The sequence below is a fragment of the Epinephelus lanceolatus genome, chromosome 17, assembly GCF_041903045.1.
Source record: "Epinephelus lanceolatus isolate andai-2023 chromosome 17, ASM4190304v1, whole genome shotgun sequence".
NCBI classification, from domain to species: Eukaryota; Metazoa; Chordata; class Actinopteri; order Perciformes; family Serranidae; genus Epinephelus; species Epinephelus lanceolatus.
The window spans coordinates 1,206,484-1,218,756 of NC_135750.1; the positions used below are offsets into that span (position 1 = coordinate 1,206,484).

General features: G+C 36.7%; 1 protein-coding gene and 1 long non-coding RNA gene across 7 annotated transcripts in view; one reads left to right on the top strand and one right to left on the bottom strand.

Annotated features, from left to right (window-relative positions):
- The window catches only part of psda (pleckstrin and Sec7 domain containing a), a 105,056-nt gene that overhangs the window by 75,963 nt on the left and 16,820 nt on the right, over nucleotides 1-12,273 (top strand). The window lies entirely within an intron of this gene.
- LOC144458405 (uncharacterized) lies at nucleotides 1,367-7,011 on the bottom strand. Its single transcript, XR_013487898.1, has 2 exons — nucleotides 5,162-7,011; nucleotides 1,367-3,017 (listed from the first exon to the last, which is right to left on the bottom strand). It is a non-coding gene; the product is annotated as an uncharacterized LOC144458405 (long non-coding RNA).

Genomic DNA, 12,273 nt, shown 5'->3' on the forward strand with positions numbered 1-12,273 from the left:
GCCTTGCTCGCAGAAAATGCCGTCAAAGTTAGTGGATGTTTGTCGCGTTTGCGGCGACACATTCTCGCCAACTAAAAGAAACAAACATAATCTTTTACAAGGCCATGACTCATCCGTCCGGCCGGACTATAGAGGGAATCGCTTTGTTGTTTACAAATACTTCCAGGTAGAAAACCAGCAGAGCTTTTAGCTACATATATATATATATATATATATATATATATATATATATATGTAGCCTATATATCACATTTTTCACATCACTGTATCACTGTTTGGACTAATCCAATGTTTGTAAAGTCTATAAACACAATGATTGAACAAACATTACTATTTCTGTGTGCACGTTAGCTGTTAGCCGTTAGCGGTGTCTGTAATAGGTAATAACTCATTAAACGGTCCGTGAAAAAAATATCTTTTCCAGCGGATATCTTAGTTACGACGTGATTGAGCTAGCAAAGCAGTTTTGTGTTGCTATGTGTGGTATTTATTCAGTTTTGGGAAATCACGATGTCTAGAAAGCATCAGTGGCTGCAGCTGACAGGGACAGCTAACAGCAGCAGCAAAGCTAACATCAGGACGTCATCTGTTAAAAGCCTCCCGTTGTCGGATACGACATGAAACTACTCCAGTTAGCTCAATCATGTTGTAACTAAGACATCCGCTGGAAAAAATATTTTCTTCACGGATGAGCACACGTTTGATAAAACGGAGTTAAATCTCTCGGCATCCATTTTCAAGCTCTCTGTGTGTTTGTTTTGTTGTTGCCGGCCGTTTTCTCCGGTGTGTTAAACACACTTTAGAAAGGAGTGTCCCCAGACTATCAGAAGGTGGAGATCTCTGATTGTCTGGTGGCGAGACTAATCCTCACTGGCTTTGTGAGTTTCGTGTCACTGCTGCTCAGGTGTTACTGTTCTGCTTCTACTCAGTGTGTGACCAGTCCGGCTGCACGGTCTCCGTTGCCACAGGTTGATGTTGATGAATGTCTGCAGCTTGTTGATGATGATGATGATGATGATGATGGTTATGGATCCATACAGCAGTACGATTTGAACGCTGGAGCGTTGAGTGAAGTGTTTCTGGATTTCCAGATCTTGTTCAGGATGTTCTTCGTCTGTCCAGGAGTGTCTGTTGATGAAGTCGTCCTTCAGTGTGTAAGACACTGTGCAACTTGGAGGTTAATCGGTTTATTGGTGGTTTGGAATCTTGCGGAGACGACCCTGGAGTTAATGGGCTCCCGATAGATCAGTGCCCTCTGTGCTTCTTAATACCATGTGCGTCCTGAGTGGACTCACTTTTCGATATGTGTCTTCATCATCTCTTTTGCATGTGCGCTCGAAGAGTCTTCATCTCCAAGGTTCTGCGGTTTCTTTCTTTTCATCAGTGTTTGTGTCGTCGTTTTTATCCACTTCACAGGTGACTGGCCTGTGAGTTTCATCAGCGCCGTGTTGGTCAGCTCTACCTGCTTCCACCTCTCATGGCGGGAACTTAGCGGCGGGTTCTGAAATCCTAAATTACAGGTTTTTTTCTTCCGATGAGCAACACATCTGGGTGATGATGTCAAATGTGTGTCAATACATTGAATGTGTTTCTGCTCACAACACTGACACGCCGCCTGCGTCTTCTATACAACTGTCTGTAACTGTAACAGCGCCGCCGTTTCATGTGTGTGACGGACTCACAGCCAATCAGCTCGTTGTGCTAACATCAGCACATGATGCTAACATCAGCACATGATGCTAACAGTAGCACATGTTGTTAACATCAGCACATGATGCTAACATCAGCACATGATGCTAACAGTAGCACATGTTGCTAACAGTAGCACATGTTGCTAACATCAGCACATGTTGCTAACATCAGTGCATGTTGCTAACATCAGCTCATGTTGCTAACAGTAGCACATGTTGTTAACATCAGCACATGTTGCTAACATCAGCACATGTTGCTAACATCAGCACGTTGCTAACAGTAGCACATGTTGATAACAGTAGCACATGTTGCTAACATCAGCACATGTTGCTAACATCAGCACATGTTGCTAACAGTAGCACATGTTGCTAACATCAGCATATGTTGCTAACAGTAGCACATGTTGCTAACATCAGCATATGTTGCTAACAGTAACATATGTTGCTAACATCAGCATATGTTGCTAACAGTAGCACATGTTGCTAACATCAGCACATGTTGCTAATGGCATACAGCTAGAAGTTCCCGGGTGGAACTTTTGCTTCTAAACTTTGGTTCCACCTCACGTGCCTCAGTCTACAGAGGCAAGGCAAGTTTGTCTATAGCACATTTCAGCAATGAGGCAATTCAAAGTGCTTTACATAAAACATACATCAAGTAAAAGCACTAAAGGCAACATAAGACACCGTGACGGTGTCTTATGTTGTTTGAATACTCAAACAGTCACACACACCCTTTAAGTGTATAAGTGTGCAGGTAGTCCGTTAGCTTAAAGAGTAAAAATCAGGGAGCAGAGATGTTTCCCTCCGCTCGTTCTGCACTGAGTGCTCATATCAGAGTGTTTTTTGTGTCACTCCTCACCGCTCGTAGACGGACAAACGTCCCCCGCCACATTCTACAATTAGAAATCGCCATCAAAGGTCATGAGGACTTCTGTCTTCCCAGCAGTCAGTACAGGATGGCACCACACCTCTTGTCGCACCAAACATCGCAGTGGGAACCAGCCTCATCGTCGCTGAGTTCTGCACAGCGACCTCCATTTCTCACGTGTCCACGTTGGAAGGCTCTGTCGCCAGCATACATATGTATTAACTGGTGCCTACGTCGTTACCATGGCAGCCCGTGCAGATGTTGGTGTTATGTGGACACACAAACTGCACACCTGGTGATGATGAGGAGTTCCTGGATGAGCTTCATCCTGCAAGTGGAGGTTCTCCTTCTCCTCCTGTTTGGTGTTGGCTGAATGTGCATTTCAGACAGGAAGTTGTGTTTGGATGTTCCTCCTGCAGGAGTGTGAGCCGATGAGTTACACATCACTGCTTCAGCTGAGGGATTAAACACACACACACACACACACACACACACACACATACACACAGTTCTCTCAGCGGTTTAATGAGACGTGAACAGAAAGTAGGAGCTGACTCCTCTTTGCAAATCAAAACTTAAAATCTTGATCATTTAAAACAATTCACTGTTAATTAAGTTTAATAAATTCAAACTTTATTTAGATTAAAAATTATAAATGTTTTAGTTAATTGTGTTTTTGTCCAATAAAAATCCAGTTTTACATTTCAGAGAATCTTTATGTTGAGATGAAGATTCATTTTTTTACTCTGGAATAACCAAAAATAATGATGATTTACAGCCTGTTGTAACTATAATTTAATCTTTCTTTTAACTGAATCAACAACATGAATGTCGCAGCAGAGAACGCTGAGTTAGTCAGTACAAATCTGAGCTTCATGTTTGACTCTGCAGCTGTTTAATGAAATGGAATCTGTGTGTGTGTGTGTGTGTTGATGAATTGTACCTCATTTGCTAATTAATTTCTCTCTCAGCAGTTTGTGTTTTTCCGTCCTAACTCTGATCTGTTTGATCTGAACATAAAGTCCAGAAATATATATCACATTGATAGAACATTTAAAGGTATGAAATGGTAACTGAAATAAAACACATTGAATAAAATATTACAATATATAAAATATGTAAATATGTTAAGAATAAAATGCAGAACTATAAAAAGATAAACTGTGATAACTATCAAATGTTAGATTTTACATACAAATAAAATTTAGTATTAAAAAACATATAAAAAGTATAAAATGTAGTAAATTATAAGTGTATGAAAAAATAAAAACATATTTTAAAAGTATAGTTTTGTAAAATATAAACATATAAAATAAGTATTACATTTAGCAAGATAAAATATATAAAATTCCAAAATTTAGTAAAATATGAATGTCCAAAGAATTAAAATTGATTAAAAAAAACATAAGGTCTTGTCAAATATAAGCAGTCAGTATAGACAGTTAAAAAAATAGAAATAGATAAAAAAAAAAAAGTTTTGCAAAATATAAACATATAAAATAAGTATAAAATGTAGCAAGATATATATGAAAAATAATAAAATTCAGGAAAATGTTAGTGTATAAAAAATATAAAATCCCGTAAATATAGACAGTTAAAAAACAGAAATTGATAAAAATGTAAAGTTTTGCAAAAACATATAAAAAAGTATAAAATTTTGTAAAATATAGAAATATTTTAAAAATCAAATTTAGTATAATATGAACATATATATATATACAATTTTATAATATATATTAATATATAATAAATTAATTATATATAACATAATAAATTTTGTAAAATAATAATGTTTAAAAAGTACAGAATTCAATAAAATATAATACACAATTTTGTTAAATATAAATGTATAAAAAACTATAAAAGTTAGTGAAATGTAACACGAAACTAAAGGAAAAATATCAAACATTAAAATGTGTAAAAATACAGAGTGCAAATATTAGATATTGACAAAAAGTGTAAAATATTGAAAATATAAAAAAAATCTAAATGTTTGTAAAAACATAATGATGTGTCACCGTTTCTAACCTGTGACTAAGCTTTTTAAACACAGGTGAAATTAAACGTTCATTATATTTAGATACTGATTTATTGTGTACATGTTGTTTGCATGTTGACAGACTCATTCACATGGTGTGTGTGTGTGTGTGTCAGTGTGGTGACAGACTCTCTGAGATGTTGCTGAGTCATGATTTTAATATTTGCAACTGATTTTGGCTCTGTGTGTGTATGTGTGTGTGTGCATGCGTGTGTGTGCGCGTGTGTGTATGTGCGTGTGTGCGTGTGTGTGATGGTCTTTCAGCTGCATTTACATTCAGCTCTGTGAATCCTGTGATTGACAGCTCTGAGGAGAGCAGGGGGGGCGGGCTGAAGCTGCCGTCTCTGCGCTCTGATTGGCTGCTGCTGTAGAGAAAATGCGCATTGAGAGAGCGAGGGAAAAAAGAGAGCAGGAGAGAGAGGAGGAGGAGGAGGAGGAGGAGGAGGAGGAGGAGGGAGGGCGAGCAGCGCTCTTCAACAGTTCGGACTCTCGGCACCGAGAGGAGGAGGAGGAGAAGAAGAAGAAGAGGAGGAGGAGGAGGAGGAGGAGGAGTGAGCTCACCTGACAGAGGGATTCTCCTGCAGGACGAAGACGACAACAAGCGAAGGAGGAGAAGAAGAGTGGGAGTGAAGTTGGAGGACGAAGAGATCAACATCTGAGGAAGAGGAGGAGGAGGAGGAAGGAGGGATTCTCTCTCTCCTTTTTTGTCTTTTTTGTTTCCCCACAATGCAACAGGAGAAACTCTCCTCTTTTTCTCTGCTATAACTGCTCCCCCTCAGCTCATCCCTCTGTTCCCTCCTGCACCTCCATCATCCCTCCATCTTCAGTCAGCGGTGGCGTCTCAGGAGGAAGCTGACGTCAGATTTGGGGGTGCTCTCGTCCCTCTGTCTGCATGTGTGGGTGTGCTCCTTCGCCTTCACTTTTTTTGGTGAGTGTTTTGGATGTGAGAGCGAGCTGTCGGCGCTGCTGATGCGTTTCCTCCGTCACGCAGCTTTATTTGCAGTCCAGGGATTCTCCTCCGCCACCGCCGCCACCACTGCGTCAGGAGGCTGCGTTCAACAGCCACTTTGAAAACTCACATATTTGGAGAACTGAAGAAGAAGATGATGAAGATGAAAGTCTGGCTTTGGATGTTTTTCGACTGAATGTTTGGATGTTTTTCTGCTGCAGGAGTGCGAGCTGATGAATTACGCATCACTGCTTCTCAACAGTGGAGGGATTAAACACACACACACACACACACGGGACAGTTTGTGTGTTTGTGCTGATGTGACGCTTTAACGAGACGTCAACAGGAAGTCTGAGCTGACTCCACCTGACAACTTAAAATCTTACGCATTTCAAAGACTTTATTCATTTATTGTTTGTTATAATATTTCAGCTGCTGAGAGAAAATATTTCCCTCTTTGTGTTGAAACTTATTTTTAACTCCAAAAATAATTTTATTTATTCATAAAATTAATCGTATTGTAAAGTTATTAAAATACAGATTTGCTGTTTTGTATCAGCAAATCTTGACGTTTCTGACTGTTGGTCACTGTGAGATCGATTTTTATCCTTATTTTAATGAGAAATACCTAAAAATCTCCATTTACTAAAATTATACCCACATTTATACCTATATAAAATGATCATAAATTAATGGTATATTTTAAGTTTTTAACCAATAAAACTAAAGGTTTGCTGTTTTGTATCAGCGAATCTTCCTATTTCTGACTGTTGGTCATCGTGTTTTAGAAATTTATCCTTATTTTAACGAGTAATTACCAAAAGGTATCATAAACCAAAATTATCCTTAAATGTATACTTAAAAATTATCATACATTAATTGTATATTTTAAGTTTTTCTTCAATAAAAATACAGATTTGCTGTTTTATATCAGCAGATCTTCATGTTTCTGACTGTTGGTCGCTGTTAGATGCAAATTCATCCTTATTTTAATGAGGAATACCTAAAAATGATCATTAAATAAAGTTATTCTCAAATGAATACCTTAAAATTATCAAAAATTAATTGTATCTTTTAACCAATGAAAATACAGATTTGCTGTTTTGTATCAACAGATCTTCATGTTTCTGACTTTTTGTGACTGTGAAACGGACTTTCAACTTTATTTTTACAAAGAAATACCTAAGAATTATTCTTAAATAAAATTATCCATAAAAATATATCTGAAAATTAGCCCAAAAATGTTCAAAAAGTGAACAGTATTTGTAAAGTTTTTTTCTCCAAAACAAAACAGATTTGCTATTTTACAACAGTGAAACTTCACTTTTTTGACTGTTTGTTTCTTTTTATTGAGTAATAACTGCAAATGATCATTTGCATTCATTATTGAAACAATAATTTACCCTCTGTCTCAGATTATTTAACAGAATAACAGATTTCTGATCATTTGAAGGATCGTAGACAATAAATCTCTCAGCAGATTCAGACTCAAACATCATGTTTCTGTACGTCCACGCCTGAACGACATCAGTAACCAGAGGAACATAAATGTTGCAGCAGGTGGAGTCTCAGTCGTCTGTGATGTCTGTTGGCAGCGTCTTTTTGTTTTTGTGGCTTTGCCTCCAAACACCTGAGCGAGCTGCCGGCTGTCAGCCAGCAGGATTATGAGCCGGATGAAATGCTGCTGTGTTTTTATGCATAATGAATAGAGCTGGATCCATAATGCAGCAGGCTGAGCTCCGCTGAGGACACACTAAATTCAGCTGAAGCAGCCCGCACTCTGTTCCAAACACCAGCTCTTTATTTCATGAAATCTAAACAGTTCCAGTTTGGAGACTCCGTCAGAGCTGGTGCCAAAGTGGAGTCAGATCTGTTTCTGATGTAAACTGGACTAAAGACATTATATTCACGTCAGGTTGGCTTCTGGTCAAACACCTGGAGATTCTCATCAAATACTTTCTTAATATCCGGAGGTCATCTGGAGGTCGTGCTCTCTTCTCCGAGCCATACTTGTGAGCATTTGTTCTCTGAAGCCTAAAGACATTTTTGGTCTTCATTTCAAGTTTCCTGGATCTTTTCTTTTTTTTTTACTGTAAAATTCAGTCAGACTCGAATCAGATGCTCCTCTTCTGAACTCTGAACTCATCATGATTGGCGTCACCGGCATCCACTCATCAGGCCGCATGCGGTCGCGGTCGCTCTGCTCGGTCCGGAGCGGGCGGGACTCGAGGGACACAGACCCATTCAGGTATCCCAGAACCCCTCGCTCTCGCTCCCTCAAACCGCTGGCCTTCCCCGACCTGCTGGGGAAAACCCAGGACGGACAGCAGCACCGACAGAGCCGCAAGAAGAAGGTAGAACCTGGAGACAGGTGCACTCACTTTAATTTAGATTTCACTCAGACGAGCTGCTCACACTGGTCATGGAGACGCAAACGTGTTGGTGAATACAGCAAAAAGAAAAGTTTTAGTTGCTTGAGACTTGGCGGGGTCCTCTACATGTTACATTTTTAGAAAAGGGCCCTGCGAGGTTGAAATCAGTCGACATTTTAAACTAGATCAAATTTATAGTTTTGACTTTAAGGCCATAAAATGACAGTCAGCCACGGCGGGGAAATAAAACATTAGTGATCAGGGAAGTGGAGGTTGACATTGCCTGTCACTGTCTTTTAATATGCAGGGTCCGCGGGATCCTTAAAAAATCTAAAAGTCACTGTTAAAATGTCTTAGTCTCTCAAAAGTCTTATGGGGCATTATTAAAATGTCTTAAATCAGTCTCTCAAGTCTTAATATCATTGTTAAAATGTCTTAAATCAGCCTCTCAAGTGTTAATATCATTGTTAAAATGCCTTAAATCAGCTTTTTTAAGTCTTAAAAGTCATTGTTAAAATGTCTTAAATCAGCCTCTCAAGTCTTAATAGTCATTGTTAAAATGTCTTAAATCAGTCTCTCAAAAGTCTTAATAGTCATTGTTAAAATGTCTTAAATTAGTCTCTCAAAAGTCTTTAAAGTCATTGTTAAAATGTCTTAAATCAGTCTCTCAAAAGTCTTTAAAGTCATTGTTAAAATGTCTTAAATCAGTCTCTCAAGTCTTAATATCATTGTTAAAATGTCTTAAATCAGCTTTTTTAAGTCTTAAAAGTCATTGTTAAAATGTCTTAAATCAGTCTCTCAAAAGTCTTTAAAGTCATTGTTAAAATGTCTTAAATCAGCCTCTCAAGTCTTAATAGTCATTGTTAAAATGTCTTAAATCAGTCTCTCAAAAGTCTTAATAGTCATTGTTAAAATGTCTTAAATTAGTCTCTCAAAAGTCTTTAAAGTCATTGTTAAAATGTCTTAAATCAGTCTCTCAAAAGTCTTAATAGTCATTGTTAAAATGTCTTAAATCAGTCTCAAAAGTCTTTAAAGTCATTGTTAAAATGTCTTAAATCAGTCTCTCAAAAGTCTTAATAGTCATTGTTAAAATGTCTTAAATCAGCCTCTCAAGTCTTTAAAGTCATTGTTAAAATGTCTTAAATCAGCCTCTCAAGTGTTAATATTCATTGTTAAAATGCCTTAAATCAGCTTTTTTAAGTCTTAAAAGTCATTGTTAAAATGTCTTAAATCAGTCTCTCAAAAGTCTTTTAAGTCATTGTTAAAATGTCTTAAATTAGTCTCTCAAAAGTCTTATGGGGCATTATTAAAATGTCTTAAATCAGTCTCTCAAGTCTTAATATCATTGTTAAAATGTCTTAAATCAGCCTCTCAAGTGTTAATATTCATTGTTAAAATGCCTTAAATCAGCTTTTTTAAGTCTTAAAAGTCATTGTTAAAATGTCTTGAATCAGTCTCTCAAAAGTCTTTAAAGCCATTGTTAAAATGTCTTAAATCAGTCTCTCAAGTTTTAATAGTCATTGTTAAAATGTCTTAAATCAGTCTCTCAAAAGTCTTTAAAGTCATTGTTAAAATGTCTTAAATCAGTCTCTCAAAAGTCTTAATAGTCACTGTTAAAATGTCTTAAATTAGTCTCTCAAAAGTCTTTAAAGTCATTGTTAAAATGTCTTAAATCAGTCTCTCAAAAGTCTTTAAAGTCATTGTTAAAATGCTTTAAATCAGCTTTTTTAAGTCTTAAAAGTCATTGTTAAAATGTCTTAAATTAGTCTCTCAAAAGTCTTTAAAGTCATTGTTAAAATTTCTAAAATTAGTCTCTCAAAAGTCTTTAAAGTCATTGTTAAAATGTCTTAAATCAGCCTCTCAAGTCTTAATAGTCATTGTTAAAATGTCTTAAATCAGTCTCTCAAAAGACTTTAAAGTCATTGTTAAAATGTCTTAAATCAGTCTCTCAAAAGTCTTAATAGTCATTGTTAAAATGTCTTAAATTAGTCTCTCAAAAGTCTGTAAAGTCATTGTTAAAATGTCTTAAATTAGTCTCTCAAAAGTCTTTAAAGTCATTGTTAAAATGTCTTAAATCAGTCTCTCAAAAGTCTTAATAGTCATTGTTAAAATGTCTTAAATCAGTCTCAAAAGTCTTAATAGTCATTGTTAAAATGTCTTAAATCAGCCTCTCAAGTCTTTAAAGTCATTGTTAAAATGTCTTAAATCAGCCTCTCAAGTCTTAATAGTCATTGTTAAAATGTCTTAAATCAGCCTCTCAAGTCTTTAAAGTCATTGTTAAAATGTCTTAAATCAGCCTCTCAAGTCTTAATAGTCATTGTTAAAATGTCTTAAATCAGTCTCAAAAGTCTTTAAAGTCATTGTTAAAATGTCTTAAATTAGTCTCTCAAAAGTCTTAATAGTCATTGTTAAAATGTCTTAAATCAGCCTCTCAAGTCTTTAAAGTCATTGTTAAAATGTCTTAAATCAGCCTCTCAAGTCTTAATAGTCATTGTTAAAATGTCTTAAATCAGTCTCAAAAGTCTTTAAAGTCATTGTTAAAATGTCTTAAATCAGCCTCTCAAGTCTTAATAGTCATTGTTAAAATGTCTTAAATCAGTCTCAGAAGTCTTTAAAGTCATTGTTAAAATGTCTTAAATCAGCCTCTCAAGTCTTAATAGTCATTGTTAAAATGTCTTAAATCAGCCTCTCAAGTCTTTATAGTCATTGTTAAAATGTCTTAAATCAGTCTCTCAAAAGTCTTTAAAGTCATTGTTAAAATGTCTTAAATCAGCCTCTCAAGTCTTAATAGTCATTGTTAAAATGTCTTAAATCAGTCTCTCAAGTCTTAATAGTCATTGTTTTATGTTTCCATGAACATTTGGGCAAAATAGTCCCTGACTCCACTGAGCAAAGACACGTCCAAGAAACATCGATTTAACTCAGTTCAACTTAAACTCAACTTTTATTTCAGACTTTTCACAGTAAAAGCTTCAGGAAATCGAAGGACGATGTCCGCAGAGCTGCTGAGAGACTGTTGGTGTTACCAGTCTTTTTTTTATATCATCTTAACATCTCGTCATTGGCTATTGGCTATTTCATCATCCTTTTTCATATCACCACATTTGAATGTACCCTTATTTTGAGAAATATTTTATGCAGGAAGGTACTTTATAGTGCTAAAATCATAAAACACATTTTTACTGTCTTATTGTTTCCAGTCCATTTTACTTTGGCATTTTATTTTTTTAAATGCTGTTAACTTTGCCTCACAATAAACGCATGAGGACAGAAAAAGATTATGTGCATATAACAGAAATTATTATTATTGGCTAATTCTTTACAACTGGTTCTACTTTTAAATTTTTTTCGATCGCTGTTAAGCTGCTGTCAAAGAAACAACCATGCTTCTGCATAATTTTCACAATAAAAGTGTGAAAATCAAGGGAAAGATAATGTTAATTTTTGTTGGTCAAAGTTTAATATAATCTCTTCTCATTTAAATCTTACTTCATCGTCTCATTTCATCATGTAATTTAATTTTGTTTTCATATTTCATAACTCTTCATTGTGTGAAACGTTTGTGCAGCAAACAGCAAAGCAGAGGTGACGCTTATGACACAAACACTGATTTGCTGTTGATTAATTGTTTCTAATTGGTTGTCTTTGCTGTTGTTCATACACTATGAAGCTGGTTTGATTGTGATTGGCCGCAGGGTGTTGATTATCATAGATAGAAGTGTTTTTAATGTCCTGAATTAAGAGATTCCTGGCCCTGACAGCACAGTGGTGCAGTGGTTAGCACTGTTGCCTCACAGCAAGAGGGTTTTTGGTCCGAACCCAGGGTGGGGGAGCGAGTCAGTCTCGCTTTTGCACGGAGGGTAAGGAGCTCCTAAACATTATCGTCTCCACCACGGATGTATAAAGAGTCCTGGATACACGTTGGAGGCGGGGCTCTGTTCATTCCTGTAACAGATGCTCAGTGAAGCCAAAATCGCTCCATGTCCGCAGTATGAAACAACGTGGATGATTAGCGCTGTTTCTGCATCACTGAGCAGGCGCCCTAGAGCCTGATGGCCACTGAGCGCTGCATCATTTAATCTTGTGTTATCGGACCAAATGGATCAAATCTTGATATCAAAATGAGTCATTTTGCAGGAGTCGTGATGCTCAAAAAAATCTATCCACTGATTTATAGACGACTCTTTCACAGTGTAAGTCAATGGAAAAAACACTTTTCGGTCCCCTATGGCGTCATCAGGTGACGGACCCCAGAAATTACAGTACCACTGTTTGGCCACTACGAAAACTGTCTTCGAAAACTGGCTTCAAAGTGCGGCGCACTTCCTGGGTGCCTTTTCTCATGATTTGCG